Source organism: Lactuca serriola, chromosome 4 (genome assembly GCF_051521515.1).
Source record: "Lactuca serriola cultivar US96UC23 chromosome 4, Lser_US96UC23_V15, whole genome shotgun sequence".
Lineage (NCBI taxonomy): Eukaryota > Viridiplantae > Streptophyta > Magnoliopsida > Asterales > Asteraceae > Lactuca > Lactuca serriola.
The window spans coordinates 11,990,555-12,008,302 of NC_136411.1; the positions used below are offsets into that span (position 1 = coordinate 11,990,555).

General features: G+C 31.6%; 2 long non-coding RNA genes across 2 annotated transcripts; both read right to left on the reverse strand.

The window, feature by feature from the left end:
• Positions 1-1,715: 1,715 nt before the first annotated feature.
• LOC145099948 (uncharacterized) lies at positions 1,716-4,217 on the reverse strand. Its single transcript, XR_013704719.1, has 2 exons — positions 3,993-4,217; positions 1,716-3,723 (listed from the first exon to the last, which is right to left on the reverse strand). It is a non-coding gene; the product is annotated as an uncharacterized LOC145099948 (long non-coding RNA).
• Positions 4,218-7,405: 3,188 nt separating this feature from the next.
• Positions 7,406-9,811, reverse strand: LOC145099949 (uncharacterized). The gene is made up of 2 exons (XR_013704720.1): positions 9,659-9,811; positions 7,406-9,385 (listed from the first exon to the last, which is right to left on the reverse strand). It is a non-coding gene; the product is annotated as an uncharacterized LOC145099949 (long non-coding RNA).
• Between the last annotated feature and the right edge of the window lie 7,937 nt (positions 9,812-17,748).

Genomic DNA, 17,748 nt, shown 5'->3' on the forward strand with positions numbered 1-17,748 from the left:
AACGTCCCAAGGATGAAAACAAATAAACAACTACAAAATATATGGGTGGGTTGTCTTCCAAGAAAAAAAATGAAAGGATCATTAGAGGAAATCACCAAGAGACAGTCAGGATTCTACCATAAGCTCATCTGTTATGAAAAGCTTTTTCCTGAATTGCATAGATCATAACTCTACTGAAAGGAAATGACAAGATTACAGATTACCCAAAAGTTCTAAACTTGGTGCCAATAATTTGGATAAGCACCCAACATGTTTGATTAAGACATTGCAAACAAAATGTCATGCATCAGAAATTAGCAAGGGGCTTCATCAGATTCCATCAAATGTACAAACAAATTGCTGGAAAGTAAAAAACTTCTATGTATGTATCTGGGGATCATTTGCATGAGTGGGTATTAGCCGATTTTGGTAGGAAACTGCAAAAAAGGCCATAACAATCAACGATCGTCAAAACGGTACATTTATATTTCATCAAACACACATAATTACAAGCCATAAAGGATTAATAGAAATATACATAGTAACAAGAGCAAAGAAAGAGATTGAACAAAAATTATAGGAAACCACATGAATGACGAACCTGTATTTGAGAGACAGTGGATAAAATATTCACTTGGCGCCATATCACATAAAAACTCAAATAAGGAAAGTTGTAGGGTATATGAGGAAACAATGGTAATTTTTCAATTGTAACGGATCATTGATTGATTTTCCTTGATTTAATTAACTTTTCTAATTGTTCTAGTAGACACGTAAATCTATCTTTAATGTGTTTACTTTTATAATTTGGACCGTTTGTTGGTTCTGCTTATTAATTAGTTTATACATAACGAACAGAGTAATTTATATTAAAATTAATGTTGCGTTTTCGTAATTTTAAAATTCATTTTATAACATCTATAAATACCCAACATAGATCTTCTAAAACTCATACACATTTTTAGTTTTTGCTCCCTAATATTGATATCGATCGATCTATTTTGTATAACCATGAAGCCTTTTGGTTTTCTTGTTATTGTGATTGTAATTCTCACACTGCTAGCGGGGAAAGTATATCCACAATCCAGGGTTTGCAACATGCTTGATATTCAAGATTGTTTTTTAGCATTAGACGACCCTCGTACACCACCAACCGAAAAATGTTGTGATGAACTTAAACAACATAGAAAATGCTTTTGTTTTTACAACCAACGCGGATTCACACTCGGTTTCGATTCTCTTGTTGATGCTTGTCATATCAAGTTCGATGATTTTTTCCAAGACCTTGTTAACTAAATAGTTTCTACTTAATAAAATTGTCATTTACAAGGAAGTGAGATATGATTCTATTTTATATTTAAAAGATTGTGTGCTCATATATTCTCTTTAATTTTGTTTGGTTTGATATTATTCGTTCTTGTGGCCCCTAGTTTCTGCTTTCCATATCATTCTTGTGTCTGCATGAATTATTACATGTGCACAAGCATTCATACAAATATTATCTTTTCTATTTAATATAGATCAACAACCAAAATCTAAAAACAACCTTTCGAGAAACACAACATGAAGAAAAACAAACCTTGATTTCACTATATCTAATTCAAACTTTCTCTAAACATTATCTTTGTCTTGAATAATCATTTTGACAACGTATACATAACAAGAACATTTATCTTTTTCGGAAAAGTTTACTGTTTAAACCGAATTCAAAAGACCAAACAAAAATTCAGATAGAAATTACATGTCTTTTCATATTGACAATACATACAGCAACTGTTTTTGAATTTGAAAATCATAATAGAATGCATTGGTAGTCTTAAAGGATTAAAAACCAATGAACCCTTGATGTCAATAATGTTTAATTTTGGGTTTATTGGTTTTAAACATTCAGCACAGTAGATACGATCCTCCGATCTGTTTCTGATTCAATCATTTCTCTCGATGGTGGCTCCATCATTGTCAATCACCTATCATGGCTCTTTAATTCAATCATCGCCGGTGAGTGAGGGACAGTGGCTATGTTAGGTGATATCATCCTTCGATTTGTTTCATTTATTGAAGATCCGTTCCTTTTTTTGTTTCAGATCGAGCCCAGCCATGTATAAGGAAAGCTTCTCCACTGTACCGAAAATCAAATCACAGCGACATAGTTGTCGGGTGACGTGTTTACAAATCTTTATTTTTGTGATAATGGAGTCGGAGTCGAGGCCGACTTTGTAAAGTGTGCCTAACGAATCATTTCATGTGATAAATGATTTTAGATAGGAAAGTTTGAGTGGGCTGACCGAGCATTGGTCGAGCATGCATAAAAAGTCTAAATTCTATGTGTCGTACTTCTGTTACCAAATTGGTTGAAGAAGGAGGGGCAAAAAACGAAGTGTGAGAATTGGAGTGTGTTGTCGTATTTCTTCGTGTATAGGGCAAGACCAAAAGAAACTAGTCAGAAATTTTTGAAGGAACTACTACACAATCTTTATCTCCTTTCGTAGAATTCGCTCTACCTTTAAGTGAGTTTACGGCTGCCCTAAAGTCTTTGAATAGCCGTCCCCCACGACTTCATGCTAATGCCTAAAAACAAAACATGTCACACCCCAGATTTGTTTATTTGATGGTAGTAAGTCGGACATGATCCAAATTCTCATCCCTATACGGCATACACAACCATAAAAATTAATAAATTTAATCGTACATAATATTTTATGCCACTAATTTTCATTTTAATTGTCCCCGAGAATATGATTACCCTTAACTATAAAACGATTACCCTTAACTATTTATGTGAAACCTTGTATTTTTCTATTCACATAACATATTATAAAGTAATAGGCTTAATTAGTCTACCAATTAAAAGGTATATTACCCAAGAAGGTCAATTAGAGTGATATTCCTTAAATTATCCATCACCAATTACTCAAGAGCTAAATAAGACTCCATAATGTGTTTTACCCAAGAAGGTTAAGTTTATGAATTTCTAATAATTTTTTATTAACTCTAACCAAACCATATTATCCATTAACAATGACTCAAGAGCTAAATATGACTCGATAATGTGTCTTACCCAAGAAGGTTAAGTTTATGAATTTCTAATAATTTTGTATTAAGTTTTACCGAACCATATTAAGCAATCTGCACACAATTTTTATGAAGAACGACATAAAACTTACCAAGTTTCTCCTAGTGGTCTTCAAATTAGTATCCCTTTGATTGCAAAATACTACCTTTTTGTTGAGGGTAGCGCTTTAAATCTTGAAAATCTTTTCAAATCATGTTGTGCTAAACACAAACAACAACAAATCTAGTTCTAGTTCTAGTTCCTATAGATAAAGCAAATGGAGTTTGTAACAAAAATAATAGTTGGTTACTAAAATAAAAAGTATTTAAGGGATTCCATACCACATTGCTTGTGATTACTCCTTTCGGATTGATAATATATTTATCCATACGACCAAATTCTATGTCACATCTTTTTGATTGGGTTTAAATTTACAAGTTATTACCTGCTAAGAAGTAGCCTCTAAATAACGGTGATGTTGGTGGATGCGATGAACACTAATTTACAATTATCACTAATCAAAAATCTTACTGAAACATCTAACGGCTGTCATTCATTTTAGCAAAAACCATACTTCATAAGCAAAGAACATAAACTGGAAATTAAAAGGAAAAAAACGTTATTGAACAACTACTCATGTTTATCTGGAGAGCAAGCAGACATCAGCATCGACGAGGCTACTAAATGGTTTTCTGAAAAGGTAGACAAATCAGCACATGAATTATCTGTTTGAGACATTTCATTGAAGACATGTGTTTTATCAACTCGTAACAAAAAATGGTAGCTCGAATTCCAAAATATGGTAGTTTCTTGTAGATAGATTTGCATTTTGAGAATGAACGAATTTTATTTATGTACTTTTTTCAGACTCGGATTTGCATAACAATATTACCCAAGTAAAAAAAAAAAAAACCGCAAAGATCCAAGCATTCAAAAGAAAAGCTTAGAACCAAGCACTTACAATGTTTTGAGTACATTCCCTTTCCGGTACCCACATCAGAAAAGAAACCCTTAATCGATTTCACATCAAGAGAACAGCTGATCAAACGAAAGCAATTGACCGAGAGGGTGGGATACGAAGCAATTCAAATCAGATATGTAATTCAAGGCAATCAAATTGTTTCTAAAATATTAGGATCTTTTACAAAATTTGGGGGATTAGATCCCTTATTTCTTGCCATGGTTATTAACCTTATCATCAAATAAAAAATTATGAGTGGGAATGGATGCCAAGAGGACTAGATTCCTTTTATAGTTCCTGATTTTTACCTTAAATTTTAATGTTTGGTCTGAAATAAAATTTAAGCAAAAAAGAATAAGGTTAGACAACTAAGAAATCAAAATTTGAAATCAAATTTAATGATCTGCAAATGAAGTAAGAACAAGAATATACGGGAATAAGATTAAAGGGTGTTACACGAAGGGCAAAATAGAAAATTCACGTTAGACGAATAATGGATATAAAATGAGACACGTGGCAAATGATTCTTTTATTAAGTTAGGTTGAGGTAAATAACAGAAACAGACAAAACACAATTTAGTAGATGCCGAACTTTTTCAATTAAGTTAAAAAAAAGGGGGGCAAGGGGGGGGGGGGGGTGACAAAAAAACAATTTCAAATAGAGAAATTAAATTGTTTCCAATCTTTTATGACTACAAATATTCATACCCACTAACATTATTACAGGGTCATCATTCCATATTTTTTAACTATCTTATTAAAAGTATATTAGTAATATATCAAATCAAATTTAATTTAATGGTGAAATGATGAATCGTACGTTATAATGTTTGTGGGTAGAAATATTTGTAGGCATAAAAAGTAAGAGTCAATTTAATTTTTCTTTCGTATATCCAACACAACATTTCATAATGGTTTGCATAATACATTTCTTTAATAAAAAAAAAACAAAATATTTGCATCTAACTTTTTTTTTTTTTTTATCAAACGAATAATTCGTTAGTTCGAGTGACGCAGATATGAATTAGATTAATTTTAACATATCTTGGTCAAGTGAATAATTTACCATATTTGAGCAAACTAAAAAAATATTGCTTTTAATTTTGTTTCAAGGTTATTATTCATTTTGCACCTCTTTATGAGTGTACACCAATCTTATTGTCTCGATTGTGTGAAAAATGCTCTTTTCACTTACTTATACCCCATGAATCAATTTCCCATGGTGGAGTTTTAACGATTCTTGCGCAATCTAATTTTGCCAACTTCATTGGTTTGTATTGTGTGCCAACAAGTTGTTCATATTATATTTTTGGGTTAACAAATGAAATTAAATAGCCACATTCCATCAATTTAAGAATTTGACATTGTACATTTCTATATTCCATCAAGTTGAAATTGTTAAAGTGATGAAAGAAATAGTGATTTAAATTGTTAAGTAACAAAATTGATTAAAATATCTATGATATATTATTTAAATTGTTAACTAATGCAAAAAAATGGGATGATTTTGATCAAAGACAAGGGTCTTCTCATGCTGACCATAAATTCATGGTGCCTATAATATGCATGAATAGAATGATACTTGAACATGAATGTCTTTCAAGAACAGCTTAATGGCTTACAAATGGTTGTTCTTAATTGTAATTTGTATGCCTTCATCCATATAGCAGAAAACGTCCCAAGGATGAAAACAAAGAAACAACTACAAAATATATGGGTGGGTTGTCTTCCAAGAAAAAAAATGAAAGGATCATCAGAGGAAATCACCAAGAGACAGTCAGGATTCTACCATAAGCTCATCTGTTATGAAAAGCTTTTTCCTGAATTGCATAGATCATAACTCTACTGAAAGGAAATGACAAGATTACAGATTACCCAAAAGTTCTAAACTTGGTGCCAATAATTTGGATAAGCACCCAACATGTTTGATTAAGACATTGCAAACACAATGTCATGCATCAGAAATTAGCAAGGGGCTTCATCAGATTCCATCAAATGTACAAACAAATTGCTGGAAAGTAAAAAACTTCTATGTATCTGGGGATCATTTGCATGAGTGGGTATTAGCCGATTTTGGTAGGAAACTGCAAAAAAGGCCACAACAATCAACGATCGTCAAAACGGTACATTTATATTTCATCAAACACACATAATTACAAGCCATAAAGGATTAATAGAAATATACACAATAACAAGAGCAAAGAAAGAGATTGAACAAAAATTACAGGAAACCACATGAATGACGAACCTGTATTAGAGAGACAGTGGATAAAATATTCACTTGGCGCCATATCACATAAAAACTCAAATTAGGAAAGTTGTAGGGTATATGAGGAAACAATGGTAATTTTTCAATAGTAACGGATCATTGATTGATTTTCCTTGACTTAATTAACTTTTCTAATTGTTCTAGTAGACACGTAAATCTATCTTTAATTTGTTTACTTTTATAATTTGGACCGTTTATTGGTTCTGCTTATTAATTAGTTTATACATAACGAACAGAGTAATTTATATCAAAATTAATGTTGCATTTTCGTAATTTTAAAATTCATTTTATAACATTTATAAATACCCAACATAGATCTTCTAAAACTCATACACATTTTTAGTTTTTGCTCCCTAATATTGATATCGATCGATCTATTTTGTATAACCATGAAGCCTTTTGGTTTCCTTGTTATTGTGATTGTAATTCTCACACTGCTAGCGGGGAAAGTATATCCACAATCCAGGGTTTGCAACATGCTTGATATTCAAGATTGTTTTTTAGCATTAGACGACCCTCGTACACCACCAACCGAAAAATGTTGTGATGAACTTAAACAACATAGAAAATGCTTTTGTTTTTACAACCAACGCGGATTCACACTCGGTTTCGATTCTCTTGTTGATGCTTGTCATATCAAGTTCGATGATTTTTGCCAAGACCTTGTTAACTAAATAGTTTCTACTTAATAAAATTGTCATTTACAAGGAAGTGGGATATGATTCTATTTTATATTTAAAAGATTGTGTGCTCATATATTCTCTTTAATTTTGTTTGGTTTGATATTATTCGTTCTTGTGGCCCCTAGTTTCTGCTTTCCATATCCTTCTTGTGTCTGCATGAATTATTACATGTGCACAAGCATTCATACAAATATTATCTTTTCTATTTAATATAGATCAACAACCAAAATCTAAAAACAACCTTTCGAGAAACACAACATGAAGAAAAACAAACCTTGATTTCACTATATCTAATTCAAACTTTCTCTAAACATTATCTTTGTCTTGAATAATCATTTTGACAATGTATACATAACAAGAACATTTATCTTTTTCGGAAAAGTTTACTGTTTAAACTGAATTCAAAAGACCAAACAAAAAATTCAAATAGAAATTACATGTCTTTTCATATTGACAATACATAAAGCAACTGTTTTTGAATTTGAAAATCATAATAGAATGCATTGGTAGTCTTAAAGGATTAAAAAACAATGAACCCTTGATGTCAATAATGTTTAATTTTGGGTTTGTTGGTTTTAAACATTCAGCATAGTAGATACGATCCTCCGATCTGTTTCTGATTCAATCATTTCTCTCGATGGTGGCTCCATCATTGTCAATCACCTATCATGGCTCTTTAATTCAATCATCGCCGGTGAGTGAGGGACAGTGGCTATGTTAGGTGATATCATCCTTCGATTTATTTCATTTATTGAAGATCCGTTCCTTTTTTTGTTTCAGATCGAGCCCAACCATGTATAAGGAAAGCTTCTCCACTGTACCGAAAATCAAATCACAGCGACATAGTTGTCGGGTGACGTGTTTACAAATCTTCATTTTTGTGATAATGGAGTCGGAGTCGAGGCCGACTTTGTAAAGTGTGCCTAACGAATCATTTCATGTGATAAATGATTTTAGATAGGAAAGTTTGAGTGGGCTGACCGAGCATTGGTCGAGCATGCATACAAAGTCTAAATTCTATGTGTCGTACTTCTGTTACCAAATTGGTTGAAGAAGGAGGGGCAAAAAACGAAGTGTGAGAATTGGAGTGTGTTGTCGTATTTCTTCGTGTATAGGGCAAGACCAAAAGAAACTAGTCAGAAATTTTTGAAGGAACTACTACACAATCTTTATCTCCTTTCGTAGAATTCGCTCTACCTTTAAGTGAGTTTACGGCTGCCCTAAAGTCTTTGAATAGCCGTCCCCCACGACTTCATGCTAATGCCTAAAAACAAAACATGTCACACCCCAGATTTGTTTATTTGATGGTAGTAAGTCGGACATGATCCAAATTCTCATCCCTATACGGCATACACAACCATAAAAATTAATAAATTTAATCGTACATAATATTTTATGCCACTAATTTTCATTTTAATTGTCCCCGAGAATATGATTACCCTTAACTATAAAACGATTACCCTTAACTATTTATGTGAAACCTTGTATTTTTCTATTCACATAACATATTATAAAGTAATAGGCTTAATTAGTCTACCAATTAAAAGGTATATTACCCAAGAAGGTCAATTAGAGTGATATTCCTTAAATTATCCATCACCAATTACTCAAGAGCTAAATAAGACTCCATAATGTGTTTTACCCAAGAAGGTTAAGTTTATGAATTTCTAATAATTTTTTATTAACTCTAACCAAACCATATTATCCATTAACAATGACTCAAGAGCTAAATATGACTCGATAATGTGTCTTACCCAAGAAGGTTAAGTTTATGAATTTCTAATAATTTTGTATTAAGTTTTACCGAACCATATTAAGCAATCTGCACACAATTTTTATGAAGAACGACATAAAACTTACCAAGTTTCTCCTAGTGGTCTTCAAATTAGTATCCCTTTGATTGCAAAATACTACCTTTTTGTTGAGGGTAGCGCTTTAAATCTTGAAAATCTTTTCAAATCATGTTGTGCTAAACACAAACAACAACAAATCTAGTTCTAGTTCTAGTTCCTATAGATAAAGCAAATGGAGTTTGTAACAAAAATAATAGTTGGTTACTAAAATAAAAAGTATTTAAGGGATTCCATACCACATTGCTTGTGATTACTCCTTTCGGATTGATAATATATTTATCCATACGACCAAATTCTATGTCACATCTTTTTGATTGGGTTTAAATTTACAAGTTATTACCTGCTAAGAAGTAGCCTCTAAATAACGGTGATGTTGGTGGATGCGATGAACACTAACTTACAATTATCACTAATCAAAAATCTTACTGAAACATCTAACGGCTGTCATTCATTTTATCAAAAACCATACTTCATAAGCAAAGAACATAAACTGGAAATTAAAAGGAAAAAAAACGTTATTGAACAACTACTCATGTTTATCTGGAGAGCAAGCAGACATCAGCATCGACGAGGCTACTAAATGGTTTTCTGAAAAGGTAGACAAATCAGCACATGAATTATCTGTTTGAGACATTTCATTGAAGACATGTGTTTTATCAACTCGTAACAAAAAATGGTAGCTCGAATTCCAAAATATGGTAGTTTCTTGTAGATAGATTTGCATTTTGAGAATGAACGAATTTTATTTATGTACTTTTTTCAGACTCGGATTTGCATAACAATATTACCCAAGTAAAAAAAAAAAAAAAAAACCGCAAAGATCCAAGCATTCAAAAGAAAAGCTTAGAACCAAGCACTTACAATGTTTTGAGTACATTCCCTTTCCGGTACCCACATCAGAAAAGAAATCCTTGATCGATTTCACATCAAGAGAACAGCTCATCAAATGAAAGCAATTGACCGAGAGGGTGGGATACGAAGCAATTCAAATCAGATATGTAATTCAAGGCAATCAAATTGTTTCTAAAATATTAGGATCTTTTACAAAATTTGGGGGATTAGATCCCTTATTTCTTGCCATGGTTATTAACCTTATCATCAAATAAAAAATTATGAGTGGGAATGGATGCCAAGAGGACTAGATTCCGTTTATAGTTCCTGATTTTTACCTTAAATTTTAATGTTTGGTCTGAAATAAAATTTAAGCAAAAAAGAATAAGGTTAGACAACTAAGAAATCAAAATTTGAAATCAAATTTAATGATCTGCAAATAAAGTAAGAACAAGAATATACGGGAATAAGATTAAAGGGTGTTACACGAAGGGTAAAATAGAAAATTCACATTAGACGAATAATGGATATAAAATGAGACACGTGGCAAATGATTCTTTTATTAAGTTAGGTTGAGGTAAATAACAGAAACAGACAAAACACAATTTAGTAGATGCCGAACTGTTTCAATTAAGTTAAAAAAAAAGGGGGGGCAAGGGGGGGGGGGGGGTGACAAAAAAACAATTTCAAATAGAGAAATTAAATTGTTTCCAATCTTTTATGACTACAAATATTCATACCCACTAACATTATTACAGGGTCATCATTCCATATTTTTTAACTATCTTATTAAAAGTATATTAGTAATATATCAAATCAAATTTAATTTAATGGTGAAATGATGAATCGTACGTTATAATGTTAGTGGGTAGAAATATTTGTAGGCATAAAAAGTAAGAGTCAATTTAATTTTTCGTTCATATATCCAACACAACATTTGATAATGGTTTGCATAATACATTTCTTTAATAAAAAAAAAAAACAAAATATTTGCATCTAACTTTTTTTTTTATCAAACGAATAATTCGTTAGTTTGAGTGACGCATATATGAATTAGATTAATTTTAACATATCTTGGTCAAGTGAATAATTTACCATATTTGAGCAAACTAAAAAAATATTGCTTTTAATTTTGTTTCAAGGTTATTATTCATTTTGCACCTCTTTATGAGTTTATTGTCTCGATTGTGTGAAAAATGCTCTTTTCACTTACTTATACCCCATGAATCAATTTCCCATGGTGGAGTTTTAACGATTCTTGCGCAATCTAATTTTGCCAACTTCATTGGTTTGTATTGTGTGCCAACAAGTTGTTCATATTATATTTTTGGGTTAACAAATGAAATTAAATAGCCACGTTCCATCAATTTAAGAATTTGACATTGTACATTTCTATATTCCATCAAGTTGAAATTGTTAAAGTGATGAAAGAAATAGTGATTTAAATTGTTAAGTAACAAAATTGATTAAAATATCTATGATATATTATTTAAATTGTTAACTAATGCAAAAAAAATGGGATAATTTTGATCAAAGACAAGGGTCTTCTCATGCTGACCATAAATTCATGGTGCCTATAATATGCATGAATAGAATGATACTTGAACATGAATGTCTTTCAAGAACAGCTTAATGGCTTACAAATGGTTGTTCTTAATTGTAATTTGTATGCCTTCATCCATATAGCAGAAAACGTCCCAAGGATGAAAACAAAGAAACAACTACAAAATATATGGGTGGGTTGTCTTCCAAGAAAAAAAATGAAAGGATCATCAGAGGAAATCACCAAGAGACAGTCAGGATTCTACCATAAGCTCATCTGTTATGAAAAGCTTTTTCCTGAATTGCATAGATCATAACTCTACTGAAAGGAAATGACAAGATTACAGATTACCCAAAAGTTCTAAACTTGGTGCCAATAATTTGGATAAGCACCCAACATGTTTGATTAAGACATTGCAAACAAAATGTCAGGCATCAGAAATTAGCAAGGGGCTTCATCAGATTCCATCAAATGTACAAACAAATTGCTGGAAAGTAAAAAACTTCTATGTATCTGGGGATCATTTGCATGAGTGGGTATTAGCCGATTTTGGTAGGAAACTGCAAAAAAGGCCACAACAATCAACGATCGTCAAAACGGTACATTTATATTTCATCAAACACACATAATTACAAGCCATAAAGGATTAATAGAAATATACATAGTAACAAGAGCAAAGAAAGAGATTAAACAAAAATTACAGGAAACCACATGAATGACGAACCTGTATTAGAGAGACAATTAGAGAAACAGTGGATAAAATATTCACTTGGCGCCATATCACATAAAAACTCAAATAAGGAAAGTTGTAGGGTATATGAGGAATGAATGGTAATTTTTCAATAGTAACGGATCATTGATTGATTTTCCTTGATTTAATTAACTTTTCTAATTGTTCTAGTAGACACGTAAATCTATCTTTAATTTGTTTACTTTTATAATTTGGACCGTTTATTGGTTCTGCTTATTAATTAGTTTATACATAACGAACAGAGTAATTTATCTCAAAATTAATGTTGCGTTTTCGTAATTTTAAAATTCATTTTATAACATCTATAAATACCCAACATAGATCTTCTAAAACTCATAAACATTTTTAGTTTTTGCTCCCTAATATTGATATCGATCAATCTATTTTGTATAACCATGAAGCCTTTTGGTTTTCTTGTTATTGTGATTGTAATTCTCACACTGCTAGCGGGAAAAGTATATCCACAATCCAGGGTTTGCAACATGCTTGATATTCAAGATTGTTTTTTAGCATTAGACGACCCTCGTACACCACCAACCGAAAAATGTTGTGATGAACTTAAACAACATAGAAAATGCTTTTGTTTTTACAACCAACGCGGATTCACACTCGGTTTCGATTCTCTTGTTGATGCTTGTCATATCAAGTTCGATGATTTTTGCCAAGACCTTGTTAACTAAATAGTTTCTACTTAATAAAATTGTCATTTACAAGGAAGTGGGATAGGATTCTATTTTATATTTAAAAGATTGTGTGCTCATATATTCTCTTTAATTTTGTTTGGTTTGATATTATTCGTTCTTGTGGCCCCTAGTTTCTGCTTTCCATATCATTCTTGTGTCTGCATGAATTATTACATGTGCACAAGCATTCATACAAATATTATCTTTTCTATTTAATATAGATCAACAACCAAAATCTAAAAACAACCTTTCGAGAAACACAACATGAAGAAAAACAAACCTTGATTTCACTATATCTAATTCAAACTTTCTCTAAACATTATCTTTGTCTTGAATAATCATTTTGACAATGTATACATAACAAGAACATTTATCTTTTTCGGAAAAGTTTACTGTTTAAACTGAATTCAAAAGACCAAACAAAAAATTCAAATAGAAATTACATGTCTTTTCATATTGACAATACATAAAGCAACTGTTTTTGAATTTGAAAATCATAATAGAATGCATTGGTAGTCTTAAAGGATTAAAAAACAATGAACCCTTGATGTCAATAATGTTTAATTTTGGGTTTATTGGTTTTAAACATTCAGCACAGTAGATACGATCCTCCGATCTGTTTCTGATTCAATCATTTCTCTCGATGGTGGCTCCATCATTGTCAATGACCTATCATGGCTCTTTAATTCAATCATCGCCGGTGAGTGAGGGACAGTGGCTATGTTAGGTGATATCATCCTTCGATTTATTTCATTTATTGAAGATCCGTTCCTTTTTTTGTTTCAGATCGAGCCCAGCCATGTATAAGGAAAGCTTCTCCACTGTACCGAAAATCAAATCACAGCGACATAGTTGTCGGGTGACGTGTTTACAAATCTTCATTTTTGTGATAATGGAGTCGGAGTCGAGGCCGACTTTGTAAAGTGTGCCTAACGAATCATTTCATGTGATAAATGATTTTAGATAGGAAAGTTTGAGTGGGCTGACCGAGCATTGGTCGAGCATGCATACAAAGTCTAAATTCTATGTGTCGTACTTCTGTTACCAAATTGGTTGAAGAAGGAGGGGCAAAAAACGAAGTGTGAGAATTGGAGTGTGTTGTCGTATTTCTTCGTGTATAGGGCAAGACCAAAAGAAACTAGTCAGAAATTTTTGAAGGAACTACTACACAATCTTTATCTCCTTTCGTAGAATTCGCTCTACCTTTAAGTGAGTTTACGGCTGCCCTAAAGTCTTTGAATAGCCGTCCCCCACGACTTCATGCTAATGCCTAAAAACAAAACATGTCACACCCCAGATTTGTTTATTTGATGGTAGTAAGTCGGACATGATCCAAATTCTCATCCCTATACGGCATACACAACCATAAAAATTAATAAATTTAATCGTACATAATATTTTATGCCACTAATTTTCATTTTAATTGTCCCCGAGAATATGATTACCCTTAACTATTTATGTGAAACCTTGTATTTTTCTATTCACATAACATATTATAAAGTAATAGGCTTAATTAGTCTACCAATTAAAAGGTATATTACCCAAGAAGGTCAATTAGAGTGATATTCCTTAAATTATCCATTACCAATTACTCAAGAGCTAAATAAGACTCCATAATGTGTTTTACCCAAGAAGGTTAAGTTTATGAATTTCTAATAATTTTTTATTAACTCTAACCAAACCATATTATCCATTAACAATGACTCAAGAGCTAAATATGACTCGATAATGTGTCTTAACCAAGAAGGTTAAGTTTATGAATTTCTAATAATTTTGTATTAAGTTTTACCGAACCATATTAAGCAATCTGCACACAATTTTTATGAAGAACGACATAAAACTTACCAAGTTTCTCCTAGTGGTCTTCAAATTAGTATCCCTTTGATTGCAAAATACTACCTTTTTGTTGAGGGTAGCGCTTTAAATCTTGAAAATCTTTTCAAATCATGTTGTGCTAAACACAAACAACAACAAATCTAGTTCTAGTTCTAGTTCCTATAGATAAAGCAAATGGAGTTTGTAACAAAAATAATAGTTGGTTACTAAAATAAAAAGTATTTAAGGGATTCCATACCACATTGCTTGTGATTACTCCTTTCGGATTGATAATATATTTATCCATACGACCAAATTCTATGTCACATCTTTTTGATTGGGTTTAAATTTACAAGTTATTACCTGCTAAGAAGTAGCCTCTAAATAACGGTGATGTTGGTGGATGCGATGAACACTAACTTACAATTATCACTAATCAAAAATCTTACTGAAACATCTAACGGCTGTCATTCATTTTATCAAAAACCATACTTCATAAGCAAAGAACATAAACTGGAAATTAAAAGGAAAAAAAAACGTTATTGAACAACTACTCATGTTTATCTGGAGAGCAAGCAGACATCAGCATCGACGAGGCTACTAAATGGTTTTCTGAAAAGGTAGACAAATCAGCACATGAATTATCTGTTTGAGACATTTCATTGAAGACATGTGTTTTATCAACTCGTAACAAAAAATGGTAGCTCGAATTCCAAAATATGGTAGTTTCTTGTAGATAGATTTGCATTTTGAGAATGAACGAATTTTATTTATGTACTTTTTTCAGACTCGGATTTGCATAACAATATTACCCAAGTAAAAAAAAAAAAAAAAACCGCAAAGATCCAAGCATTCAAAAGAAAAGCTTAGAACCAAGCACTTACAATGTTTTGAGTACATTCCCTTTCCGGTACCCACATCAGAAAAGAAATCCTTGATCGATTTCACATCAAGAGAACAGCTCATCAAACGAAAGCAATTGACCGAGAGGGTGGGATACGAAGCAATTCAAATCAGATATGTAATTCAAGGCAATCAAATTGTTTCTAAAATATTAGGATCTTTTACAAAATTTGGGGGATTAGATCCCTTATTTCTTGCCATGGTTATTAACCTTATCATCAAATAAAAAATTATGAGTGGGAATGGATGCCAAGAGGACTAGATTCCGTTTATAGTTCCTGATTTTTACCTTAAATTTTAATGTTTGGTCTGAAATAAAATTTAAGCAAAAAAGAATAAGGTTAGACAACTAAGAAATCAAAATTTGAAATCAAATTTAATGATCTGCAAATAAAGTAAGAACAAGAATATACGGGAATAAGATTAAAGGGTGTTACACGAAGGGTAAAATAGAAAATTCACATTAGACGAATAATGGATATAAAATGAGACACGTGGCAAATGATTCTTTTATTAAGTTAGGTTGAGGTAAATAACAGAAACAGACAAAACACAATTTAGTAGATGCCGAACTGTTTCAATTAAGTTAAAAAAAAAGGGGGGGCAAGGGGGGGGGGGGGTGACAAAAAAACAATTTCAAATAGAGAAATTAAATTGTTTCCAATCTTTTATGACTACAAATATTCATACCCACTAACATTATTACAGGGTCATCATTCCATATTTTTTAACTATCTTATTAAAAGTATATTAGTAATATATCAAATCAAATTTAATTTAATGGTGAAATGATGAATCGTACGTTATAATGTTAGTGGGTAGAAATATTTGTAGGCATAAAAAGTAAGAGTCAATTTAATTTTTCGTTCATATATCCAACACAACATTTGATAATGGTTTGCATAATACATTTCTTTAATAAAAAAAAAAACAAAATATTTGCATCTAACTTTTTTTTTATCAAACGAATAATTCGTTAGTTTGAGTGACGCATATATGAATTAGATTAATTTTAACATATCTTGGTCAAGTGAATAATTTACCATATTTGAGCAAACTAAAAAAATATTGCTTTTAATTTTGTTTCAAGGTTATTATTCATTTTGCACCTCTTTATGAGTTTATTGTCTCGATTGTGTGAAAAATGCTCTTTTCACTTACTTATACCCCATGAATCAATTTCCCATGGTGGAGTTTTAACGATTCTTGCGCAATCTAATTTTGCCAACTTCATTGGTTTGTATTGTGTGCCAACAAGTTGTTCATATTATATTTTTGGGTTAACAAATGAAATTAAATAGCCACGTTCCATCAATTTAAGAATTTGACATTGTACATTTCTATATTCCATCAAGTTGAAATTGTTAAAGTGATGAAAGAAATAGTGATTTAAATTGTTAAGTAACAAAATTGATTAAAATATCTATGATATATTATTTAAATTGTTAACTAATGCAAAAAAAATGGGATAATTTTGATCAAAGACAAGGGTCTTCTCATGCTGACCATAAATTCATGGTGCCTATAATATGCATGAATAGAATGATACTTGAACATGAATGTCTTTCAAGAACAGCTTAATGGCTTACAAATGGTTGTTCTTAATTGTAATTTGTATGCCTTCATCCATATAGCAGAAAACGTCCCAAGGATGAAAACAAAGAAACAACTACAAAATATATGGGTGGGTTGTCTTCCAAGAAAAAAAATGAAAGGATCATCAGAGGAAATCACCAAGAGATAGTCAGGATTCTACCATAAGCTCATCTGTTATGAAAAGCTTTTTCCTGAATTGCATAGATCATAACTCTACTGAAAGGAAATGACAAGATTACAGATTACCCAAAAGTTCTAAACTTGGTGCCAATAATTTGGATAAGCACCCAACATGTTTGATTAAGACATTGCAAACAAAATGTCAGGCATCAGAAATTAGCAAGGGGCTTCATCAGATTCCATCAAATGTACAAACAAATTGCTGGAAAGTAAAAAACTTCTATGTATCTGGGGATCATTTGCATGAGTGGGTATTAGCCGATTTTGGTAGGAAACTGCAAAAAAGGCCACAACAATCAACGATCGTCAAAACGGTACATTTATATTTCATCAAACACACATAATTACAAGCCATAAAGGATTAATAGAAATATACATAGTAACAAGAGCAAAGAAAGAGATTAAACAAAAATTACAGGAAACCACATGAATGACGAACCTGTATTAGAGAGACAATTAGAGAAACAGTGGATAAAATATTCACTTGGCGCCATATCACATAAAAACTCAAATAAGGAAAGTTGTAGGGTATATGAGGAATGAATGGTAATTTTTCAATAGTAACGGATCATTGATTGATTTTCCTTGATTTAATTAACTTTTCTAATTGTTCTAGTAGACACGTAAATCTATCTTTAATTTGTTTACT